Source organism: Diceros bicornis, chromosome 2 (assembly GCF_020826845.1).
Source record: "Diceros bicornis minor isolate mBicDic1 chromosome 2, mDicBic1.mat.cur, whole genome shotgun sequence".
Classification (NCBI taxonomy): Eukaryota; Metazoa; Chordata; class Mammalia; order Perissodactyla; family Rhinocerotidae; genus Diceros; species Diceros bicornis.
In genome coordinates this window covers 8,109,924-8,130,446 of record NC_080741.1, presented here as the reverse complement: position 1 = coordinate 8,130,446, position 20,523 = coordinate 8,109,924, and the positions used below count along the sequence as shown (strand labels likewise).

The 20,523-nt window shown below is 37.6% G+C and overlaps 1 protein-coding gene and 1 long non-coding RNA gene across 3 annotated transcripts in view; one reads left to right on the top strand and one right to left on the bottom strand.

The window, feature by feature from the left end:
- PLSCR4 (phospholipid scramblase 4) overlaps nt 1-12,217 on the bottom strand; it is a 43,807-nt gene extending 31,590 nt beyond the window's left edge. Inside the window, exons 1-2 of one of the 2 annotated variants that reach the window (XM_058551318.1) lie at nt 11,942-12,217; nt 10,907-11,001 (exon numbers count right to left, since the gene is read on the bottom strand). The gene's annotated coding sequence lies outside the window, so the exon portion shown is untranslated. The remainder of the gene's footprint in view (nt 1-10,906; nt 11,002-11,941) is intronic. The other variant, XM_058551308.1, reaches the window with a different exon arrangement.
- A 349-nt stretch (nt 12,218-12,566) lies between these two features.
- Nucleotides 12,567-14,419, top strand: LOC131411992 (uncharacterized). Its single transcript, XR_009221684.1, has 3 exons — nt 12,567-12,688; nt 13,360-13,530; nt 14,171-14,419. It is a non-coding gene; the product is annotated as an uncharacterized LOC131411992 (long non-coding RNA).
- The last annotated feature ends 6,104 nt before the right edge of the window (nt 14,420-20,523 follow it).

Here is a 20,523-nt window from a genome sequence, read left to right as displayed (position 1 = left end):
TCTGATCTTTGAAATGTTCATACAGTATTGTGATACATTTATATTTATCTATTTTGGCTCGGCAAAAGTTTGTGGATTATAAATAGACTAAGTCATAAGTGACGTTACCATGGATAACGTTAGCTGTAAAATTTTAAACTGAGTCAGTTTATGTATTTTAGTAAAGGTAATGAGGTAGGTAAAAAATTCATTTCACAAAAAAATTCTGCAGCAAGATTTCTCATGACATAAACTGCGATCATGAAGAAGATGCTTTTCACGGGCTTCCCTGGGAAACTGGCCCAAGGGGAGATCATGTTTATGAAAGGGAGTTCTGGGGTCTTGGCCATCCTACTGCGTCCCAATAGACCCGCTGGACAAAACAAACCCCCACCTTTCTGGCTTGGAGGTGCTGCCATTGGGGGAGGGAGAGTGGAGAAGAGCAGGTAGGGCGGTGGAGAGTGAGGTTCCTGGTAAGGAAGCTTAGAGAGAGTCAGGAGAGAGAAAATCAGCAGCACTTACAAGAATAAACCATTTTGAAGAGGTATGAGCCTTAAAGATTAAATTTTGGTGGAAGCCTCAACTAGAAGGTAAGCTTCCTGAAGGAAGAGACTTTTAACTTTTTTTTTCACTCCTACATTCTCAGTACATACAGCAGTGCCTGCAAATGGCAGGTATCCAATAAATATTGTTTACATGAAGCTTTTCACTGTGTAAAATCCTATGCCACCTCTTTTAAGAAAATCTACACTGAAAGCCTGAATTTTTCTTCCACGTCTCTAGGTATATTTTTGTTTCCTCTGAATATAAATCCCCACACGTTCTGGATCTTGACAGACCACAGGATTTACACACTTTACACATGTCAGTTTCTCTGAAAAAAAGGGAGGTTGTGTATTCTAAATAAATTTACAGGAAAATTAAGTTAAATTAAATTTCTTTATTTAAAAACTTTTTGATTGTTAGTTGATTAACATGGAGATAGTTCCCTTGAATTTGCAAGTTTTTGTCACTCTTGCTTTAGTCTATATTATTACATTGTTCTGCTCATAATATAAATTATAAAATGTAATTCTTTTGACCACATAATAACTCTACAACCCTGCTATATAGAAGCAACTATGTTAAATTATTTATATATACCATACTACTTACCTATATTTTATATATATTACACACACATATATTTATATGATTATATGATATACAGTCACGCGCCAGATAACGAAGTTTTGGTCACAGATGGACTGCATATACGACAGTGGTCCTATAAGATTAGTACCACATAGCCTACATGTGTAGTAGGCTGTACCATCTAGGTTTGTGTAAGTACACTCTATGATGTTCACACAACGATGAAATCACCTAATGATGCCTCTCTTAGAATATATCCCTGTCATTAAGTGATGCAGGACTGTATAAGGGAGTAACATGACCTACCATATACCAAAAATTAGATAAACTAGATGAAATGGGCAAATTCCTAGAAAGACATAAACTACCAAAACTGACTGAAGAAGAAATAGAAAACCTGAATAGAATCATAACAAGAGATTGAATTAGTAATCAAAAAACTTCCCATAGAAAGCCCAGGCACAGATGACTTCATTGGTGAATTCTACCAAATACTTAATAATAAATACCAAACGTTTAGGAACTGTTCTAAAAATAAGAGTGAACATATCCCAACTCATTGTATGAGTCATTATGACCCTGATATCAAAACCAGACAAAGACATCACAAGAAAAGAAAGCTACTTAATACCCCTTATGAATATAGACACAAAACTAGGAAAGGGAATCAGGCAACACGTATAAAGCATCATACACTATGATTAAGTGGGATTTATACCAGTAATAAAACATTGGTTTAACATACAAAAATCAATGAATGAGTTAATAATAAAATAAAGATCAAAAACCACACAAATCAGCTCAATAGATGCAGAAAAAGTATTTTACAGAATTCAGTACCCTTTCATGATTAAAAAAAAAAATTCAATAAACTAGAAATAGAATGACACTTTCTTAATCTGATAAATGGCACCTATAAAGTGCCCCACAGCTTACATCACACTCAATGGACAAAGACTGAATGCTTTCCCCCTAAGACCAAGAACAAAACAAGAATGTCCACTGTTACCACTTTTATTCCATTGTATTGGAGGTTAGAAAAAATAAATAAAAGGCATCCATCCAGACTGGAAATGAGAAATGTGACATATCTTGTATACAGAAGTTCCAAAGGAATCTACTAAAAACTATTAGAATAAACAAGTTCAGCAATGTGGCAGGACACAAAATCGAAATGCAAAAATCAATTGTGTTCTATATACTGGCAATGAACAATATAAAGAAATCAGTTCCATTTACAATAGTATCAAAAAGAATAAAAACTTAGGAACAAATGTAACAAGACTTATACAGTGTACTTTGTACAATGATTTGTGTACTTTGTATTTGTACATTGAAAACTATAAAACAATGTTGAAAGAAACTGAAGAAGATTTAAATAAAAGGAAAGACATCCCAAGCTCATAGATCAGACAACTTAATATTTTTAAAATGGCAATACTCCCCAAATTGATCTACAGATTCAATGTAATCCCTATCAAAATCCAAGTTGGCTTTTTCTAGAAATTGACAAGCTAAACATAAAATTCTTATGGAAACCATAATAGCCAAAGTAATCTTGAAAACAAAGAACAAAGATGAAGGACTCATACTTCCTGATTTCAAAACTTACTACAAAACTACAGTAATCCAAACAGTGTGGTACTGGCCTAAGATAGACAAATAGACCAGTGGAAGAGAATTGGGAGCCAAGACCATTCAATAGGAAATGAACAGTCTTTTCAAGAAATGGTGCTGGGAAAACTGTATATCCACATACAAAAAACATAAATTTGGACCCCTACAGCATCCCATACAAAATAATTAAGTCAAAACAGACAGTACACCTAAATGTAAAAGCTAAAACTAAGAAATCCCAGGAGAAAACATAGAAGTAAATCTTCATGACCTTGGGTTCGGCAATGGTTTCACAGATATGACACCAATAGCATAACCAACAAAAAAAGAAATCAATAAATTGGACTTCATCAAAATTAAAAAGGTTTGTGGTTCACAGGATACTATCAAGAAAATGAAAAAATAACACACAGAATGGGATAAAATATTTGCAAATCATATATCTGGTGAGGGACTTTTATCCAAAATACAGAAAGAACACTCAGAACTCAATAATAAAGACAAATAACCCAACTGAAAAATGGCCAAAAGGATTTGAACACTTCTCCAAAGAAGATATAGAATGGCCAATAATGACATAAAAATACTCTCAATATCATTAGTCATTAAAGACATGCAAATCAAAACTATAATTAGTTACTTTTCACACCTACTAGGATAGCTATAATCAAAAAGACAATAGCAAGTGTTAGCAAATATGTGGAGATATTAAAACCCTCATACACTGCTGGTGGGAATGTAAAATGTTGCAGCCATTCTGGAAAACAGTCTGGCAGCTCCTTGAAAGGTTAAACATCGAGTTTAATATCATTAATAAGATTAAACATATGACCCAGCAATCTATTCTCAGATCCTCACAAAAACGTGTTCATAGCAGCATTGCTCAAAATAGCCAAAAAGTGGAAACAATTCAAATGTCCACCAACTGATGAATTGATAAATGTTAAAATATGATATATCCCTACAACAGAATATTATTCTGCTATAAAAGGTAATGAAGTACTAATACATGCTACGACCTGGATGAACCTTGAAAACATTAAGAAGTCAGTCACAGGGCGGGTCCCGTGGCTTAGCGGTTAAGTGCGCGCGCTCCGCTACTGGCGGCCCGGGTTCGGATCCATGCGCGCACCGACGCACTGCTTGTCCGGCCATGCTGAGGCCGCGTCCCACATGCAGCAACTAGAAGGATGTGAAGCTATGACATACAACTATCTACTGGGGCTTTGGGGGGAAAAAGGGAAAAAAAGGAGGAGGATTGGCAATAGATGTTAGCTCAGGGCCTGTCTTCCTCAGCAAAAAGAGGAGGATTGGCATGGATGTTAGCGCAGGGCTGATCTTCCTCACAAAAAACAAAACAAAACAAAACAAACAAACCTTTAAAAACTACAAAGACTTAAAATCAAAGTTTGTTCTCTGACCATAATGTAATGTAGCTAGGACTCACTGAAGAACAGGAAAATCTCCCAGCACGTAGAAATGAAACAACACACTTCTAAATAATCCATAGTCAAAGAGGATGTCTCAAGAGAAACAAGAAAATACTTTGAAATGAATGGAAATAATAGGTCATAAATGTGGTGAACTCTCCAGAAGTATGTCTGTTTTCCAAGGATCTTTAACTCAAAGGAATTCGTATGGCAATTTCCGCCGAGCCCGACCTCATATACTGGATTCCGACTACAGGTAACGTAACTCTGTCATATAGCTGAAATGTTACTGATACCATCTTTTATTCTCTACTTGCAAACGAATTGATTTATGTTGTCCATTTAAATTTAGAGAACCACTAAAAAACATTAACAGATGATTTCCTTCTCCTCTTAAAAAAATGTGACTGCATCATGGTAAATTTATCAGTCAATAGCTTTCTGTGACTTAGCTATTGCAGTGATCATATATTAGAGTCCAACTGTGTGTGGTCAATTCTTCTCACAATGATGAAATCTGCTGCAAAAATACTGCACACACACTTTTGCTTAAGGACTTTCCATATGTATCACAAAGCAAATAAGATCACGAACCCAGAAAAATCCAGCTCATTACCTCTCAATAAAGTCATCACCTGTTTAAATACATCCTATTATTCCTTCCTTGGATAAAGGCCGGTCACTGCCAACAGAACCCAGCTGGGGAAGAAAATACCTTTTTTCAAGTATAGGAATTAAATATCTTTTCTACTGTGTCTATTTAATTACTCAAATAGAGAAACATATAATATTTATGTACATATTATAAACTAAGAAAATGATTCCAAAAATCTGGGCCATGATCAAATTTGCAGATCTTTTATTTCTTTTTTATTGGGAAAACTTCTTTAAAAACTTTTATGAGTATATAAACCTCCATCATTAAAACAATAGAGAAAATAAAATTGAAATAAAAATTAACACCCTCTCTAGCCAAATCTAAAGGGGGTATTCTGTGTAGATTTTTAAATTGGATCAAGTTGTTAAGGATATTTTTAAAGTAGATAAATATTCTTAGACTATGACATTAAATCAAGTATTTTTTTTTAACTTTTGTTAAAATGCTATTCAAAGGTACTTAACATAGTAGAAATTTTTAAAAGAATAATAGGATTCGCAATGTTCCTACAAGGATTTTCCAAATGTTAGCTCACCCTTTGATGTTATTTCCAAAATGAAGGCAGAGAAATGACTGCCTTCTTAAACACTCTGATATTGTCCAGAATATCTAAGAAAGTCAAATTTGGTAAATATATTACTAAATATTATGGTTCAGTTTGTTCTTGTGACAATGTAAAAATTACAAAATTTTTATCATGTTGAAACTGAAGAAAAATTATGCAAATATTTCACAAAGACAGCTTCAGTCACACACAGAACACGTACAGACAAGTATGTGTTAAGGATACAAGTATGAAAGTTTGAACAAAGTGATTTCCAAAGTTCCTTCCTGTACAAAAATTTTGTACCTCATCAATCAAGTAAAATGATTCTCAAGGAGACAGAAGGTAGGAGTATAAAAATTTGGAACCATTCCAGATATGCCTTAGACACATCAGACCAGGTGATGCTGGATGCTGCTGGTTCCAGATCACACTTTGAGAACCACCAACCTAGGGGACTTCTTTCTCTAAGTACATGAGGTCTGAAACCATTTCCCAACTGATTTTGATGTACCCCTCACCACCACCCCCACACACTGACAATTACAGATCTATGACATGCCTTTCCCATTCAAACAAAAATCCATCTTCTAAAGGAATCACATCTTAATAAACTCAATTAAATCTTCAATTTACTAATACAATACCTATCTAAATTTTTCCTCAAACCTCATCTGTAAACTCAAGTAAATTTTCTCTCAAGTTCAAAAGAAATCCAAAATATACTGTAAGATTTTTGTTTTGTGATATCTTCTCATTTTAGTAGAAGGAATATAGGATGCAAACTGTAGTAATTGTCAACTACACAAATATCTAGCACCATAGTTAAGAAAACACATTATAGTGAAACATTAAAAATCATATTCCTTTAAAAAACATGGTCACAAATAGCTTTGTAAAAATCACTAAAATGTTTATAATAACTTGTATAATTATAATGTAGTTTTGTTTTTAAAAGTATTTAAAACCTAGAGAGAATATGCTAACACAAAAAAATACTTCCTCTTCAAATTTTCTACAAGGAAGATTTTATAATCTCAATTGAAAAAAAAAAAGAAAAAAAAATAGAACTGACAATCTACTCTCTTTGTGAATCTATAACTAAAAAGACCTTGGGTTCACCAAAGATGAAAGGTTCTACACACCCTTCCAAGTACAATTCTTTTTATAGACTTTAGCCAAAATCTTGGCTCCTGTGGTGTATTGTGTTGATTTGTTTTATGGGTTTCTTGGTTACCAGGGAACTGGATAGTTGAGTGGGCTCAATAAGAATGAAAAGTCCAATGATTGCGAAGGATTCAGTCATTCCTGTTCCACACCTTGGCAACTTCATGGGTTCCTGTCACATAGGCTGGAATTAAGAAACTATCCTATTCAAAAAAAGCATTACAGAGGCTTGCACTGACAGGATAAACCTAGGTCTGTTACTTTGGGATAAACACGCAGTAGAAATGTCCCAGCGATACATAGAATCTTTCATTAGAACTATATGTGGGGCCGGCCCCGTGGCTTAGCGGTTGGGTGCACGCGCTCCGCTGCTGGCGGCCAGGGTGCAGATCCAGGGTGCGCACCGACGCACCCCTTCTCCGGCCATGCTGAGGCCGCATCCCACATACAGCAACTAGAAGGATGTGCAACTATGACATACAACTATCTACTGGGGCTTTGGGGGAAAAAAAAGAACTATAGGTTGAATGTATATTTATTTAATTATATCTTTGCATGAAATCAATCCTACAAGAAACTTGAGAGAAATTGTGATTTTCACTATAAATAAATGAAAATGCTGGCAAAATCTAATCAATTTATATTGTTATATTTTTATAACCTATATAAATGTATTTCTTACTTTAGACACACCATGAGTCCTTCTAAGCAAAAGGTTTATGGTACGATATTTCCTTCTTTTTAGCAAATGTTAAGAATTGGATGTTGGCTTTGGCTTTATTTTAGAATAAAAGAATGAGATTAAATGGGAGCAAACTGATAGCCACAGTTCATAGATAACTTTTTTTTTTATAATTTTGTTTTGTTTTGTTGGAGGAAGATTGGCTAACATCTGTTGCTCAATCTTCCTCTTTTTATTTTTTCTTTTTTTCTCCCCAAAGCCCCTGTGCATATAGTTGTGTATCATAGTTGTAGAGTTGCAGCTCTTCTATGTGAGATGCCGCCTCAGCACGGCTTGATGAGCGGTGAGTAGGTCCACGCCCAGGATCCAAACTGGCGAACCTTGGGCTGCAGAAGCAGAACCAGTGAACTTAACCACTGCACCAGCAGGCCGGCCCCCATAGATAACTTTTATTAAACATATTAAATTAGTTGAAATTGCTTAAGGAGAATATCAGATCTCTCTATTTTAGCTTTCAAGGGGGAAATGTTTACATTACTTGGAGTACAAAAAATATCAGAATATTATCATGATGCTTATATAATACACTTAAGGAAACATTACTGTGTCAATTATGATATCTGGAAGATTACCAGATAATGCCTTATCATGCCATTTTCTGGATAGTCTTCTAGTACCAAAAATTGTAACAAAATAGGATATCATGTGACCCACAATTAAATCTTTTTGATAAGAAACCATACATTTATAAAAACAGATATTTTAAAATAAGTGTTATCTGTAAACAAACACTAGAATAAACCAGTCGAGCAGCACATATATTTATACCAGGAGAAGTAAGAATCCCTCCTACCTAGATCCCCATTTCCCATCTCAAAAGGCAACCAGATACTAGATTTTTTGTCTTCTAAGAGATTTTCTAAGCATACACAAACTAATATATATGCCTTTTAATACAAATGGCAGGCTTCTATATACCTTTCTGTATCCTGTTTTTTCATTCATTAAAGTATCTTTATGTTGATTACATTGCGGTTCATATAAACTTATTCTGTTTAACAGCTGCACCACAATTTATTTAACTGGCTACTTAATGATGTAAATTTAAATTGTTCCCAAATGTATGCTATTACAAACCATGCTGAAATAAACTTATACATACTTCTTTACGTATTTGTGTATTAAATTCCTCGAAGCAGAAGACCTGGATCAAAGTTTCAGCATTTTTATTTTGACATCTATTGTCAAACTGTTCTCCAAACAATTTGAATCAATTCACATACCAGACAAAAATGTGTTATATTCCTAACATGATATTTTATCAAAATTTTTGTCATTGCCAATCTGAAAGGTAAATACATTTTAGTTTTATTTTCCATATCATATAATGAGAAAGTCGAGCAGTTGTTATTATATGTTTAAAAGTCATTTGCATCACGATTTTTTTTAGTGAGGAAGATCAGCCCTGAGCTAACTCTGCTGCCAATCCTCCTCTTTATGCTGAGGAAGACTGGCCCTGAGCTAACATCTGTGCCCATCTTCCTCCAGTTTGTATGTGGGACGCCTGCCACAGCATGGCCTGATGAGCAGCGCATAGGTCCGCGCCCAGGAGCCAAATCTGCGAACTCTAGACTGCCGCAGGGGAGTGCGCAAACTTCACCACTATGCCACCGGGCTGGCCCCTGCATCACCATTTTTGTGAACTGCCTATTTGTCATTTGTCCATTTTTCTGTTTGCTAGTTTTTTATGTTGTGTGTGTGTGTGTGTGTGTCATTCAGATGAATGGTATTACACATTTAAGAATTTTTTTCAAAACGTCATTTATTTTTACTGCATTTTTGCCATGCATCCTTTTTTATTTTTTGTAGTCCAATTTTAGACATTTTCCTTTCTAAAGGATAGCATCTCTTTCTCATCCCAAAGGATGAGTACTATAAAGGTAAATTTTAGTACAATTCTGCTAAAATATATAAAGAGTATGAACATTCCTGTATTTGCTGTTTATAAAAACGTTAACAGGTTGTGAAAAGTTAACAGTCAAAATTCTCCAAATGTGTGCCTACAAGAAACATCATAGCAATCGATACTAAGGAAGGAGATAAAGGAAGCGATTTTCAAAGGAAGAAGCTGAAAGAGGATATTCTAAGAGAAAGTAAATGAAGAGAACAATATGAAAAGCTTTGTGAAAGAAAACATATTTCTTCTACAGTGAATGACAACTAATATATCTAGAAAGGAATTATTCTGTATAAATTACTAACTATATTCTCAGGATCTTCATTATTTTATTATTTTTCCTATTATAATATCACTTTTTCCTTATAAACATGCATATATTTTAGAACTATGTAACAGAACATGAATATACATAATACAATTCAGACTATATTCTAAATTATTTATAGAAATATTGTTACTCTATATATTACATATAAATATAGATGATATATATACTGTGTTTCAACTTGTTTTTTGTATTTCAACTTATACGTTGGACATATTTCCAAGTCAGAACATTTAGAGCTATCAAATTTTTTAAACTATATATTATTCCATTTTTGGACGTACCATAAATTATGTAACCAAATCCCAATCAGTGGTTATAGAATTGTTTCCGTTTTCTATATTACAAACAATCCTACTGTGAACATCTTTGACACAGATTTTTATTTGCACACTTAGGAGAATGATAAATTCCAATAAGTGAATGAATATTTTAAAAATTTAAGGGGCCAGCCCTGTAGCCTAGTGGTTAAGTTTGGCATGCTCTCCTTTGGTCGCCCGGGTTGTTCCCAGATGCAGACCTACACCCCAGATAATGCAGCCATGCTGTGGCAGCGACCCACATACAAAATAGAGGAAGACTGGCATAGATGTTAGCTCAGGGTGAATCTTCCTCAAGCAAAAAGAGGAAGATGGGCAACAGTGGTTAGCTCAGGGCAAATCTTCCTCAGCACAAAAAAAAAGAAAGAAAAAAATGTTAACGGCTATCAGCATAAAAAAGTTTTACTGATATATTTCCACGAAGTTTGTTCTCTTATCATATTGTCAGCAATACTGAGTATTATCAGACTTTTGAAATCAGTAAAACAGGCAAAAACTGTTACTTTAATTGCATTTTTCTGATAATTAGTGTGGCGGAGTCTTTATACTGCTTATTATTTGCATTTCTTTTGCTTTGATTTGACTCTTTTTATCCTCTCCAGTTTGACGATGTCATTAATGAGAGTTCTAGGCATATTAGTAAAATCAGTTCTTCTAACAGTTTCCCTGTTTGTAACTGTTTTTTGCATGCAAATATTAATAAGAATCACATACTTAAACGGGCTCTGGGTTTTTGTATCAATCTCAAAAATGCTTTCCCCCCATGCCGTGCTCACAAAAACTCATTCAGGTTTTCTTCTTTTACTTTTACGTTTCATATATTTAGATTTAAATTAGTATGTCATCTAGATTATACTTGTGTGTTAAGAGGGAGGGAAAGTTCCAGTTTTATTATTAGTTTTCCCAAATAAATACCTGATTGTCCAAGCATAATCAAATATTCTTTCCCACCCCCTGATTTAAGTTGTATGTTTACCAAATGTCAGCTTTCCTTTTATTTTAAAATCTGTCTCTTCAGTTTCATCCGTTTGTCTGGTAGTAGGTTTGTTCCCTATTCCATTGCCTTTTAATCACTATAGCTTCATAATACCTTTGATTATGTAATAAAGTCCATTTATATGTACATTTTTCCTTTAATTTAAATCTTCCCGGCAAGTGTTTGTTTCTCCAGGAGCTCAACAGTTGCTTTAAAAACAAAAAAAATTCAGTTAGGAATCTGTTTAATTTATATCTTCTTTTAGAGAAATGATATCTTTACCTAGAAAAATGTTATACCTTTTTTTTTGTACTTTTACCTATGCATTCTCATATATACATTTATTTTCATATGTCCCTGGAATTTCATATACATTTTTTAAATAAATTTTTCAATTTTGTATTATTTCATGCCAAAATGAATGGTTTATTCTGCTCTATTGTACTTCCTAGTTTATGTATATAATATCTATAGATATCTGTAAATTACGGTTAGATGAAGATGGACGCTTTGCTGAATTCTCCTATTTTATCTACGAGATTTTCAGTTGTCTCCTGTAGCCATCCAAGGTATACAATCACATTATGTGCAACAAGTGATGTTTATGTCTTTTTTCCTAATCAGAATGGTAATGTGCTCTCCTGCCTACTGTCACTGGCCAATACAATTCACAGCCATGTCAAAGTGTGATTCTCGGTTTTTCCAAATTCAATGGAAATAATGTTAGTGTTTCAAGACTAACCATGATAGAGAGATAGATGGAGGTTATCTTTCTATTCCTAATGTAGTGACACGCAATTTAAAATACTGAATCTATACCCTTTTAAGTAGGTGGGAAATCAACCTTAGTGCATAACTATATCTTCAACTGTATTAGTTTTGGTGACTACATTTTAAATACGCAACGTAAAACTACAAACTCAAATTGCAGATCCTAAGAGAAGATAAACAAGATCAGAAAATAAATGAAAGAAAATTCTAAGTCTTGAAATACACACGTTTTATTTTATAAAAACAAAGCCAGTACACCCCGAAATAAATTCTCTCTCTCCAGTTCGCCAGAACTGCTCAAGCGAGACGCGGGACCCGCCGTGCCATCCCCGCCCCTCCGCCCGCCACGCAGAAAAGAAGTTCTGGGAAACCTCTTACCTGCGAGTGGGCCTGGCCGGAGTCCGGGGGCTGCGCGCGGTGATGCCTGCGGGAGACCCAGAGCAGCGGGTCACGGGGGCCCGGGCTGCGGGGCCGAGGGCGCGGGGCCGAGGGCGGCCCTCACAGCGCCTTCCTCCCGGGGAGACGCCAGGACGGGGGGCCGGGGGCAGCCGGCTCTCCCAGGCGCGGTTCCCTCGGGAGGTGCCCCCGCACACAGCCTGCTTCCCGGGCACCGCGCCCACGTGAAGGTGCAGGGCCCCGCCCCGCCCCCGGGCTGCAGACCCCGCGGGCCCCCCCAGGCGCGCGCGGCGCTGGGCGCCCCGAAACTGCGGCAACCACCTGAGGATGCGGCGCGCGGGCGGGGCTGCGAGCCCAGGACGCCGGCCTCGGACCCCGCTCCCCGCCCGGCCGCTGGCCGCCGGCGCCCGCGACGCCAGGCGCGGGGTCGACTCGCACCCGCCGAGCGGAGAGCGCGAGGAGGGGGCGGGGAAAGGAAGAGGAGGATTTTTCGAATTAAAAACAAACGGGAACCCGGGGCGGCGGGGGCGGCGCGCGGCGGGGGGCGTGGCCCGGCCCCCGGACCCTCCCCCAGACTCGGGGCCCGCCCCCCGCGCTCGGCCCGCCGCCGCCGCCCAGGCCGGGGGTCCCGGGAGGGCCGCTGCTGGAGTCGGCTTCCAAAGAAACGAGGGCGCGTGGGAAATGGAGAAAAACCAGGTGTCACAGCTCTCTAGTGAGGGGCAGGCAAAGGTAAGGGCAGGTCGACGGCGGCCTCTAATCAGAGAGGCAGGTTCTAGAGCCCCCGAGGAAGGCCTTTGCTGAGAGGTGGCTGAGCAGGGAAGGGAACAGGAGAAGCCACTCTGTCGCAAGAGCCCCGTTAGTTTGCATCTGCTCCCTCCCGCAGACCCTTGGCTGAGAGAGTTGGCCTTGGCCGTGGAATGCTGGCTGGAAACACTCAGGCGCGGGGCCCAGGCTTTTTTGTTTTCTTTTTCACGGGATTGGAGGAGACCAAGTTGATGTGGGAGGGACGCCAGGAAAGAGGGGCAGGGGAGCAGGGTTGCCTGTGTTTTCTGCCATTGGGAGAAAAAGCCATTCGTTAGTTAGCATTGTTAGGCACAAATGCTTTTTTCAAAGTAATGAGGTTCTCGTCGTGGTGGTCTGTGGAGAGGAGCACGATTCACTGACCTGAACTGGGAGAATCTCAATGTTCCTGACCTTGTAAAGAATCAAGATTACTGGACAGAAGTAAATTAGATTAAGCTCTGAAGAGTACTTGGCAGGGCTCCACAATGGGAGAAGTTTGGATAGGGGAAGACATATGGGAGTGGAGTTCTGGAATTTTCCGTTTTCCTATGTATGTATGCTGTTTGTTAGTTATGCGTGTGAGAATAGATTTTAAAAGCTCATATTGTATTTCTCAGTCATAATGGTACAGGACTTTGCCCAAATACAGAAAGAGTGTTATATTGAAAGCATGAAATAGGCTGGTGCCAACTACAGCGAAATAGAAACTGTTTATTAGCTCTGTTTTAAATTCATGAGAGTGATCAGGAAATTGAGCTTATGAGCGTAGACATCCGTGATGGCCACGGGTAAGATGCCAAAAACTTCCAGAGCAAAACATGTCTTGTGAAACATATTGCTTTGAGTGAATAAACAAATAATTGAAAATATGTCATATGCCCCAAATCACAAGTTTTGAGGAGAAGAAGGATGATTCAAACCCATGTCTTTCTGAAATTCTTGATCTGATGACGTTCAACTTGAATACTTCAGGGGGTGACAAATTCACTATCTTTTGTATTAATCCTATTTTAGTTGCTCTCTTACTCCTTGTCTACATCTCTTTGTGTTATTTTCTTTTTACTGCTTGTTCTTACATTACCAGAGTCTGCTTAGAGTTAATATGGTACCTCTTCATGTATAATTAAGAAATTTACAATAGCAATTTTTGGTTGCTCAGTCCTATGTGCTGAAGGGGAGGAAGACTATCCTCTACCCACTCTGGGTCCTTTCTGGCTGGGCTACAAATTAAATTGAGAGTGTAAGTGAGCATAAGTGCAGCCATCTTGTTACACTAAATGGCCCCAGCCCCTCCTCTGTGTGACTACTCGCTGAGCTGCACATACTCCAAAAAATTCACATGCTGTCCTGATTTATGGCCTCTACTTATGTATGTACTCCCCAATAGCTTGATAAATTAAAAACTTTTTTCTATGAGTTTCTCTCCAGGAACAGGCTGACCACAGGTGGTAAACACACCTACAAGGTATCCATCACAGCTGACAGAAGAATGGAACAATGTGATACCTGGGGCCTGTCATGCTTGGAGACCCACATCCCTGGACACCCTCTTCACTGCCCTTTTCGCGTGTATAAGTACAGCAAGATTCTGTAATCTTTGAGGATGGGTTTTTGAGACAGTCACCTGTCTTCCAATTTGCCAGCTAATCTAATTAAACTTCGTTTCTCAATCTCTAACTCGTTGTGATTAATTGGTTCAGATCTCGACGACCAGAGCGAGTTCATTGCTCAGTATCAGTGTGAGACCGAATGGCAGGAGAAAATCAAATAAAACTTTATAATAAGTATACATGAGATAAACCGGGGAAACTGAGTTTCTCAACAAATGATGGAGGTTCTCTTCTTAAATAGATTTAGGTAAAGACAAAGGAGGATGTTGGGGCTGGGGGAGTCAGCCATGAGAGACCATCAGAAAGCACAGCAATCAAGAGTATGCAGATTTAAGTCCTCACCTTCAGCACTGATAAGAGTTTCTAGAGATAAGGTCATCCCCCCTCTTCCCAGAACAGAGAGGGAGATACCTTTACAAATGGAGATTTCCCTTACAAAGGTAAATGTTTGGTAAACAGAAGTTTGATAAGTATGGGTTTAGCAAGAACCCTCCCAGTCTATCCATACTGCAGAGTTAAATTCGTTTAGGCAGTTAGTGGGGGAGGTCAAATGTCCATCATAGAAAATAATCAAGGTAAAGAAGACATTTTTTTTTTTAATTTTATTTATTTATTTATTTTTCCCCCAAAGCCCCAGTAGATAGTTGTCTGTCACAGTTGCACATCCTTCTAGTTGCTGTATGTGGGACGCGGCCCCAGCATGGCCAGAGAAGCAGTGTGTCGGTGCGCGCCCAGGATCCGAACCGGGGCCGCCAGCATCGGAGTGCGAGCACTTAACCGCTAAGCCACGGGGCCGGCCCAAGAAGACATATTTTGAGGTGGCCAATTTTGATCTCCCACAGTGCCATTGCTATCATGTCTTATGTGCACACAAATTATAAACTATATAATAAAATATTATGTTTTGCTAAAGCAGTAAGTTGTCTTTTACAGATATTAAGCGAACAAAAAAGATAGTTTTTATATTTACCGACATGTACACAATTACATGTGCTCTTCCTTTTTTCTTGTAGATATGAATTTTATCTGTTGTCACTTCCCTTCAGGCTGGAGAATTTCCTTTATTATTTCTTGTAGTGCAGAACAGCTAGAGACAAATTCTCTCAGTTTTTTTTTTTTTATCAGAAATATGTGTATGTGTGTGTATATATATATACATATTTTTTTTTTTTTTGGTGAGGAAGATTAGCCCTAAGCTAACATCTGTTGCCAATCCTCCTCTTTTTGCTGAGGAAGATTGGCCCTGGGCCAACCATTGTGCCCATCTTCCTCTACTTTATATGCGGGACGCCACCATGCATAGCTTGATAAGTGGTATGTAGGTACGTAGGTCCACGCCTGCGATCCGAACCTGCAAACCCCAGGCGGCCAAAGCAGAGTGCATGAACTTAACTGCTATGCCACTGGACTGGCCCCCAGAAATATTTTTATTTCGCATGCATTTTTTTTTTAATGGATCTTTGCTGGATATGGAATTCTGGGTGGACAGATTTATCTTTTCTTCCCCAAGAGTTTCTCTTCCATTTTTGTCTTGGTGGGATTGTATTACTGGTTTTAAGATGGACTTTTTTAGCTGGTCTATAATGTGTGGTTTTTTTTCCTATTTATCCTACTTGAAGTTCTCTGAGCATCATAGGTATGTAGGTTGATATTTTTCACCAAATTTGGGAAACTTTCAACCATGGTTTCTTTAAATTACCTCCCTAACCCATTCTCTCTCCTTTTCTTCTGTGAATTCAATTAAATGTGTGTTAGACCACTTAATGTTGCCTCACAGGTCACCAAGACTTTGTTTACTTTTTTCCATTATTTTTCTCTTTAAGTTGAATAATTTCTATGGGTTGCTCTTCAAAGTTTACTGGCCTTACTTCAATCTGCTGTTAAGCCCATTTTCAGTTCTAGTATTTCTATTTGGTTCTTTTTTGCAGCTTCTCTGTCTCTGCTGAGATTCCACATCTGTTAGTTCATTATGACCACCATTTTCTTTAAATTCTTGAACATATTTATAATACCTCTTTTACTAGTCTATTCCAATATTTGTTTCACCTTGGGATCTGTTTCTATAGGCTGCTTTTTGAACAATGTCACAATTTTCTGTTTCTTAGGATGTATGTTAATTTTTTATTGTGTACAGGACATTGTGGATACTATATCGTAGAGATTCTGATTCCTGTCTTATTCCTCTGATGGGGATTATTCTCTGGCAAGCAGTTTAAGGCTGATCATCTTTAACTTCTGGAGCCTTTGGTTTATACATTGTTAAGGCCAGTCTATCAAATGCCTGAAGGTTTTACCACGCCTCTCTATCCGTGGCAGTACTCAAATTGCAAACTCTGTTTCCTTGCAGTGCACAGCAACAGGAATCTCTTCCAGTCCTTTAAGCTGCTACTTCTGCTGACATCACTGGAGTCTCCCCAATACATGTATAGTTGAACAGTCAATCAAGGATTTGAGGGCTGTTATAGGCATGTGTTAATGTTCTTCCCTCTGTCACTCTGTTTTCTGAGATTATCCTTATTGTATAGCCACTCTAGCAGCCAGAAATCTCTTCACTGACCTCACAAGTCAATAAGACTGAAGCTGAGTCTGCTTGAGTTCTAGCTGCCCTGCACCTGAGGACTAGGGAATGCCCACAGGGAAGGCTATAAATGTGGCTCCCAGTTATTATAATTCCCTTATTTTACTGGTCAGAGTGCCTACAGGTTCTGTCTACTTTTGACTTCTGTCCAGTGTCTTCAAATAGTTGTTTTTATATTTTTTCCAGGGTTTATTATTGTTATCTATGGGAGAGTTATTCCAATATAAGCTAACTTATCATTATTGGAACTCAACTCTCACACACTCATAACAATTTTAAGTAGTTTATTGCTAGATAAGCCAAACTAATGGAAAGCTCTTTTATTGAACAAAACCTATATCCACAAGATATCCTTTGTTGTTTCTTGATTCTATTCTTTGTTCCAAAAGAGAATATATTTCTTACTTTAATTTAATAAACCTTTATGTTTTTGTAAGTAGCTATCCACTTTTCCGTAAATATTTTCTTCTTAAGACTGAACACCCATTTTTTTGTTGTTGTTGTTATTTCTATTTGTCATGCTTGCTGATTCCTTACGTTGAGATTACCTTCCTTAGAGTTATTAATTACCTTCTAATATTTTGTTTGATACTTATATAATACAATGAAATATCAATAGGGTTGTATTAAATGAGGCCCAATTGCATTAGCTTTATTGGCATATTAGTCACTTATAGTATATTTGTGGCAATTAAACACCAACATTGGTTACCCTGGAGTCAGTCTTTTCATTGTATACTAGAGAAATTATTATAATTATTAGTATTTGGTAGATTACCTTTTATTTCCTGACTTAAGTTGTCTAGTCCAGTAGGTTCTGTATGTAAGGGACAAGGGAAATGGAACCCAAAGAATTTTAACAAAAGAGCATACAAAGATAATCAAAAATGAGAGCAAGCTGAAGTTGGGGATGGAGGGAGATGATCATGGTGGGAGAGAAGCTCTTTGCAGCAACTGAAGTAATGGCCTGATGGTTTTGCCAGCAAAGAGTATGAGGCAAATTGTTCGCCATTTTCAAGCTAATCCTCCTTGCTGTCCTCAAAATTTGGGGAGTCAAAGTACTCCATGGCTTCCACAATGTTTGTACATTATAAAACAGACCAAGACAATAAACTTTACTTCCAACTAATCAGTGTGAGGAGAGTATTTGAACAATGAACAATATTTCTATCTGTGCAGCATTTGCTATGAACAGGGTGCCAGCAGCAATATATTTCAGAGTGAAGTTTCTCATTGTCAGATTTCTCCCTAGGGATGGACTTAACACCAATCTTATTAAGTTTCAAACTACCTTCTCTGGTGCATTAACCAGGAAACGTAAGTAAAGATGGAAATCCTTGTTAATGAAATTGTTTCTCTCTAGAGCACCTATAATGGAAGTTTTTCACTGTTTTTGGAACCTTACCTGCTGACTTAGAGCTAATTTAGGGAGGTCTCACCCAGAAACTCATTCAATGGCAATTTAAGAACACAATCTGATTCACCATGTTTAGAAGATATCATTTTTTTTTATAATTTTATTTATTTTTCCCCCAAAGCCCCAGGAGATAGTTGTATGTCATAGCTGCACATCCTTCTAGTTGCTGTATGTGGGACACAGCCTCAGCATGGCCGGAGAAGCGGTGCGTCAGTGCACGACCAGGATCTGAACTCCAGCCGCCAGCAGCGGACCGCGCACACTTAACCGCTAAGCCACGGGGCCGGCCCTAGAAGATATCATTAAATCAGCTCTTTAAAGCTACAGATATGGTGTCTATGTGGGGAACTGATTTTTGATTTTAAGAAACAGAAATTTTTATTGTCTATATAATTTCATCTTCTTCATTAAGCCATTTAGTTTCTCAGCCTTATGACTAAAATTAGATATAGCCTATTAGGGTTCATTTGAATCTGTATTCTGTTAATCTACCATGTTAGCTTTTTTCTTAGATTTTTTATATGAAAGTTGATAATCCTGCTTTTTCGTGTCTGCATTTATGTCACTGATACAAATGTTGGGACAAATAAAGAATTCTATAGGTCACTACTAGAGACTAATTTCCAGGATGACAGAAATTCAATAATCAATACTTTCTGTAATTGTCCAACTAGCTAAAAATCTACTCAGACTGTCCTGTTATATAATCTCCTTTTATATTTGTTGCCCACAGTAATGAAAATTAAAGTTTCTGCTAAATGTATGTTAAAAATAATGTTCATCATGGTGTTCTCATGACTTCTCTTTAGTAGCAGTCAGGAAAGGGAAATGTGTCCATTTTATGAGATTTGATATCTGAGAATACAAAATTGCTAATGTTCACCACTCCCTTTGCTAAACGTTCACGTACTTTTATAAAAGTTATACTATACATTTGCTTGAAATTCACATTGAGGTGGATCGTGGGTTGAATTATGTCCCCCCAAAAGATCTGTTGAAACCCTAATCCCTGGTACCTATTCACGTGACCTTATTTGGAATTAGGGCCTTTGCAGATACAATCAAGTTAAGATGAGACCATACTGAATCAGAGTTGGTCCTAATCCAATGACTAGTGTCCTTATAAGAAGAGAGAAATTTGGAAACAGAGACAGAGACACAAGGAAACACCGTGTGACAATGGAGGCAGAGATTGGAGTGATGTGTCTATAAGCCAAGGAACACAAAGGGTTACCAGCAACCACCAAGCGCTAGGAGAAAAGCATGAAGTGATTCTTCTTCTGAGTCCCCAAGAATAAATCAACTCTGATGACACCATCTTTTCAGACTTCTAGCCTCCAGAACTGTGACAGAATAGAATTGTGTTGTCTAAAGTGATCTAGTTTGTGATAATTTGGTAAGGCAGCCATAGAAAACTAATACAAAGTGTGCGTGCATGTGTGATTTACACAAGTCAATATTGATTTTCTCTTTTTCAATATTGGGAGAGTTTGCCTTTTACTGGTTTTCTGAATCTTCACACATTCTATGATGTTGAAAATACAATTGACCGTGGTTTCAAAAATACATTTTCATGTTATTTTGTGTCCATTGATGAAGTCTATATGATTTTAAAATCTTGAACTCATTTATACTATTGGGATCTTTGATACATGGAGGGTAAGTGAGTTGCATCTCCAAGAGTATGGGAGTAAAGCATGGAAAAGAGTGACTGAAGTGTTTCGGGAACACGTAGAACTCAAGTCAAAATGATTTCAGTGTCACCTCAAGGAGGCACAAATAGAAATGACTGGCTGTAAAGAAAAAGAGAACTTAGATCTTTGTATAGTGTAATTGCACTAAAAAACATGGGGTGATGTTTTGTTAAAAAGGAATACCCCATATGCATACCTCTATATGGACATGGATATATACAACATGCATATATTTATGCATATGCTGGATGTGCTTATATATGGTTACATGAGCATGGAGAATAAATGGAAGAACAAATCACTCTTATAAACATGGGCTATCTGGCATGTGGCAGCAGTGGAAAGATGGAAGGAGAGAGAAAACCGTGGCTTAGAAACAATAAAGTAGCTTGGCCCAACAGGTAATGGGATTGAGATCTGAACCAAAGTCTGTCTTGAATCTAAAGACTATTGTCATAAGCTTTGTTCTAAATGTTATTATG